The following is a 6,394-nucleotide window of genomic DNA, read 5'->3' as shown; positions in this document are numbered from 1 at the left end:
AGCAATACCTCTATATTCGGAAACAGGTATTCAGAAAACCTGTCCCACGAAACCCTCTCCGGCGACTCTGAAGCTCAATGCTAGTCCTTCTGGCCTTTACGTCAACCTCCTGCTGACCTGCGTCAACCCCAGGACCCTTTGCATCAACCCTCTGAGGCACTACATAGCCTCTGGGACTATCTGCATCACTCCAGCAGCTTCTACGTGGATGATGCAGTCCGTCTGGCCTCTGCGTTGTCTCTGTTGGGCTCTGTTTGGCCTGAATTGGTTGCTGCTCTCGCTCTCTCTGCTTTTGCACTGGTCTCTCAGTACTGTCTCTGCCTCTCTGTAAAGTACTCACTGCCCCTCACTGTTGATCACTGATTCACTTTTGCTTAGCAGCCCCGCTCTAGCAAAATGAATGACTGATCACTCTGGTGTGTTCTCCAACTAATCCTCAAGCCTCTTCTTATACTTTTCTCGGTGGTCCTTCAACGGTCGAGATTAAATCTCTAATCAACGGCTAATATTAGATTTGGCTTGATCCATCACTTTTGGAACCTTCTAACCCAGTTTTATATTAATACCCATTAATATTTTATTTTTCCTAAGTTTAGACTTAGGAACTCCATTAAAAATATTAATTACTTTAATATCTCCCAAATTGGGTACAATCTGTCCAAACCATTTCTAGGTCTTGGATATCTCATGTGCTTTAGCCTCTCCACCAATTTTCATGGCTAGATCACATCTGATGCTACCCCGAATCAACACTCCCTCTTAGCGAGGACTTTGCCCTAGTGATACTCCACACTGAGCATCACTCTGATTATCTGGCATCGATACTTGTGCTGATGCTAGGCCTCCCCGCCCAACATCCTCTGCACTGCTACATCCTGTACTGCCACCCATGGCCCTGCCATTGCCACTGCCACTGCTACTGCTGCATCTATACGACAACTCCCTCTACATCCGTGCTACTACTGATCCATCCTCCCAGCACTGCAACCCCCTCTCATCATGTTGCATCGTGCTACTGCACTGCAACTCAGTTACTGAGAAGTAAGTAACTAATCCACCCAACTTCTGACATCCTTGTTAGACTAGAAACACTCTCAATGCTAAAGTTCCCTCTGTCGCTAACAAGTGCTCCCTCTACTGACTTCTGCGTTGCTGCAACAAATCCCTGCATCTTGCACGTTGCACACATCTCTGTGCCATCCCGCACTGGTGCAACACTCTCATGCCTCTCGCATTATGGCAGCCTGCTAGCCTCGTGTTGCCTGGGGACTCCTACACTGTAGCACTCTTTGCCGCTTCATCTGCATCCGTCTCTACCGACATCCGCCAGTCCTGCTACTCCTTTTCCGGGCTCCCATAGCAAGGTATAATCCAAGAGGTTGGGTACCTCAAGGATCCTGCCCCTCATCACCTGTAGTTCTCCTAACTAAAGCTCGATGTCTCCCCACTTCTTCTCAAGTGGCACATGAGCACTCATGGCACAATCATCATCCTCCTCGACTTCTTTCTCCGCCTTCGCTAGCGCTGCCTTAGACTTAGAAGCCTCTCCCTTGTTCTTCTTCCTCGGACACTGGTTCGCATAGTGACCCAGTTCCCCAGAGTGGAGGCACTTGACCTTGGAGAGGTCCTTCTTCTTCCTCTTCTCCTGCGTTCCCACAAATGTCGGAGCTGCATCCTCTTGCTCTTCCTTCTTGATCCGGACTCCTTTGCTGCTACTTCCTGTCTTGGTTAGCCATCTGATCTCCTCTTGGAGAAGATCTGCCCATAGTTCTTCCCAATCTGGAAGACTCACCCTGCCCAATATGCTCTAGACAAATGTTTCCCACTCCTCGAAGACTACGTTAAGTGCGGTCCTCGCCAACAACTCTTGATCCGGCGTGGCCTCGATGGAAGTTAGTTGGTCCCGGATCTTCTTCAACCGACCGAGGAAGAGGTCTATCTTCTCCCCCTTCTGCATCTGGTATGACCTTAGCTGATTCTCAAGGAGCATCTTCCTCTGCATGGAAGTATGCTGGTACAATGTCTTCAAAGTGTCCCACATCTCCTTTACCATTTTCTTCTAGGCAATATGTTGGACCACATGATCCTTGACCCCATCAAGGATGATGCACTTTGCCTTAGCCATTGCCTCCTCATACCTTTCATTAGCTACCAGGTCAACTGGGATAGCCATTACTCTCAAGGCGAAGCCCTTGAAATGATGTCTATCTAGAATGGACAGGATCTTGGCCTTCAAAACCACAAAGTTGGACGCTCCATCCAGCCTATCCTGATCCCTCAGCCCATTCACGACCATCTCTGTACTCTTCTCTGTCAACTCCTCCGAGTGTCTCTACTTCCAGCCTGGAAGTTCTTGGTTCGACTCCTGCTGAGTCTCTCTACTTCCCATCTAGAATTTCTCGGTTCGACTCCTCCAAGTCTCTCTACTTACCGTCTGGAAGTTCTCTTTTGGACTCCCTCTGAGTCCTGATTTCCCTCCTGGAAATCCTTCTGCCAACTGTCAAGTTGCTCCTCTACGATCGTTTGTGCAACTGCAACACTGATCCGGATTCCTTGGTTAGAAATCCACCTCGGCAGCGACTCCCTCTACCTTGGTTTTGCCCTGTTAGGTACTGTTCTGACCACAGTACCCCACCAGCTTTGCTCCTACAAATTGCCCACAACTTCCTTTGCCCCAACAACTGAAGGATTGAGCCTCTTGGCCCTACGCAACTCGGCACCGGCAAAACAACTCCCTCAACCAACTGCGTCAGCCTTCCTAACCTCTACATGGCTTTGCGTGAGCCTGTTTCTGCCCTCCTCAGCCTCTGCGCTGGCCCTCCTCAACCTCTGCACTGGCCTCTCTCAAGCCCAGACTGATGACGCAGTCCCTCCGTGTCAACATTTCCTCTATCACTTCTGCAAGGATCAACTACTATCACTCGAGACAGTTGATTCTGCTACAAATGCTCTACTCAGTTGATGCCTTCAGCTCTCCTATGATCTGCAACCACGCTCTAATACCATGTTGAATTTTCTAAGTCTATCCGTTAGAAAATTAATCTGTACTCTGCTGGTTTATTTCTTCTACTTGTAAATTTTAAACAAGTTATTTGAAACATTTAAATATCGAAATAAACACAATATAGTCACAACATTTACAAATCATCAGTTGAAAGAAAACAAACACACAAGTGACACCGTTATTTTTGGATAAATGTCCTTGGAAAAATGCAATGCGGGAAAACCAATGCAACTATTATGAGGGTTTAATATTATGCAGTATTTCCTTGAGTACAACTAGGTGCCTAATCGGCTCACCCGACAGAGAAAAATACATGACAACAATACCTCTATATTCGGAAACAGGTATTCAGAAACCCTGTCCCACAAAACTCTCTTTGACGACTATGAAGCTCAGCGCTGGCTGTTTTGGCCTTTGTGTCAGCCTCCTATGAACCTGCGTCAACCCCAGGACCCTCTGCGTCAAACCTCTGAGGCACTGCGCAGTCTCTGGGATCCTCTGCGTCACTCCAGCAGCTTCTGCGTGGATGACACAATCCCTATGGCCTTTGCGTTGTCTCTGCTGGGCTTTGCGTAGCCTGAATTGGCTGCTGCTCTCGCTCTCTCTGTTTCTGCGTTGGTCTCTCAATACTGTCTTTGCCTCTCTGTCTAGTACTCACTGCCCCTCGTTGCTGATCACTGATTCACTTTTGCTTAGCAACCCCGCTCTAGCAAAATGAATGACTGATCACTCTGGTGCATTTTCCAATTGAGCCTCAAGCCTCTTCTTATACTTCTCTCATTGGTCCTTCAACGGCTGAGATTAAATATCTAATCAATGGCTAAGATTAGATTTCACTTGGTCCATGACTTTTGGAACTTTCTAACCCAGTTTCGTATTAATACCCATTAATATTTTAGTTTTCCTAAATTTAGACTTAGGAACTCCATTAAAAATATTAATTATTTTAATATCTCCCAAACCGAGTACAATCTGTCAAAACCATTGCTGGGTCTTGGAAATCTCATGTGCTTTAGCCTCTCCACCAATTTTCATGGCTAGAGCACATCCGATGCTACCCCAAATCAACACACTCATCCAAAAGCAATTGTCCCTGTTGTCGCGCGGATTGACACGACAACGCTCAGACCGGGGGTTGTCACTCTGATCCCCGATCCCTCCGTTTAAGCCTGTCTCCCGCGGCTAAGGGGGGTAGTCCCTGTGAGATGATGAGACCAACTGTCGACCAGTTGGTTGGGAGACACGAGACACGACTAAGATAAGCACTAAAATGATTTGATTAATTTAACAGACCAGTGCCTTAAGAGATTATTATTAGAACGATTACTTGTTAGATGACATGGAAACATAAACCATGAACAACAATCATATGTCATCACAAGATATCAGCTAAATCACAATGCTCTTAGAAAAACCAAAACGATATCCAGTAACTGAGAATTTTGAAAAGATGAATGCTTTAAACCACCACAATAATCATAAATCATTAACCAGATATCATATTTCGCATCTCGATCTGAAAATCTAGATCTCAGCATGAAAGATATGACAATTCCCGAAAATGACTGGATCTAATGAAGAGAATTTTCCACAAAAATTTTTTTATACTTTTTCAAATTTTTTTTTTTTAATCTTTTTTCAATTTTTTTTTAAAGATTAATTGAAAATTAAACTAAAACAAATTAAAAAACCTATACGAAAAATTCTAAATTAAAATGAAACCCCTTTTTTATGAAATTTTATTTATAAACTTTAAACAAAACTGAAAAAAAAAATTAAAAATAAGGAAAAAAAATAAAGTTAAATTAAATTTAATCTAAAAACTTAACTATAAAAATTAAAACTAAGGGTAAAATTTTTCTTTTATAAATAAAATCTTTTTTTATTTTTCATTTTTTTTATTTTTTTATTTCAAAACCCAAAATAAAACAAAAAATTAAGATCTAATCTAATTAAAGCCTAAGTCTAAAAAAAGGCAAAGTCGCATTTTTTATTATTATTATTTTTTTTTTATTTTCATATATTCTAAAAACAAAATGAAAAATTTATAAAACAAATCTAATAAAAACAAATTAAAATCCTATAAAACAAAACCTAACTAAATATAAATTAAAATAAAAAATCTACGTTGATTTAACTTAAAATCTAAAACTAAAATCTATTTTAAATATAAAACAAAGCTATAAAAAAAATTTAAATCTAAACCTAAGATGAAACGTAAGTCATATCTACGCATACGATGCAGTCAAACAAAGGGTTTATCGAGCCAACCTGAGACTGGTAAAACGCATGGAAATCTGTTTTGATAACCCACGCAGAGAAACATCAACACATAAAAAAAATGAGCGCTCGACTTACCAAAATTTAATTCAACGAAGACGCAGTTACCTGACCCGTCCACCAAAATCACGTGTTTTCACCCAACGAATTACCTGGTATTGATTCCGCGTTTTCCCTTTCTTATTGTACGTGGACGTGTGCAGATCCGCGAGGTTTCAGTGGAGGAACGCAGGTGTGAGGGCGGCGATAGGAAGATATTCACGCTGGATGGCAAACGTTTCACAACAAAAAAATGCGATTTCTGCAATGTATTATATGTGACGTGGATCTCCTTGGATGCTGAACGCTGAGCTGCAACGACAAAAGGAAATACGTCCTTGTGTGCACATGACCCTCAAGCGTTTGCAGGTGAAGGGGCTGAGTGCAAATCGTTTCCTTTTGATGGCGGACAGGCATATGAAATAATGAAACCGGCTTTCCTGAAATCAGTTTTGATTCTCTGCGATGAATGAAATTCCAGACGGCTACATACCATATCTCTGGTATTGCTTCAACAATTTCCTCTTTTATTTAAGCGCGGACGTGACTCTTTGCGAGGGCTATAAAATTCGCCTTTCGCTGCACACTGGGTCAGCTCTAGGTATTTCGATTTGACTTGGATTTGCTGGCTGAGCAGCTGCAAAACAAGAAAAGAAAACCCTAATGTTAAATCTGCATAAAGCAAAAAATTGAAACCCTAGATCAGCTTAATAATTTACAGATTTGGCCCCTTTAACAGCCATATTTCAGCAATAGGCACAGAAATGTTTTAAAGAAATAAAGATTCTCAGATTTTCACTGTGAAGAACTTCAGAAAATCTCTCATGCAAATTAAAAAAAATAAACCGAATGATAGACCCAGGATCAAATCCAACTGGGCTCAACACAAAATGCTTGCAAGAGTTGGCTGGTTCAGCCGAGAACTTCCCCGAACGCCCACAAAATTTCCTTCAATGATGTTTTCTGCACAGCTCAAAACAACTGTCAATAAAGAGGGCAAAAATGCTGCTAGATCTCAGGAGGTAATGGAGATACCTGCCATTACTTCAGAAACCCTAACAGCACCCAAAC

This window comes from Pinus tabuliformis, chromosome J (assembly GCF_031772625.1).
Source record: "Pinus tabuliformis cultivar Carrire ecotype Pingquan chromosome J, CPIR1, whole genome shotgun sequence".
Taxonomy (NCBI): domain Eukaryota; kingdom Viridiplantae; phylum Streptophyta; class Pinopsida; order Pinales; family Pinaceae; genus Pinus; species Pinus tabuliformis.
The sequence above is the reverse complement of the archived record's forward strand: the minus strand, read 5'-3'. Positions refer to the sequence as shown.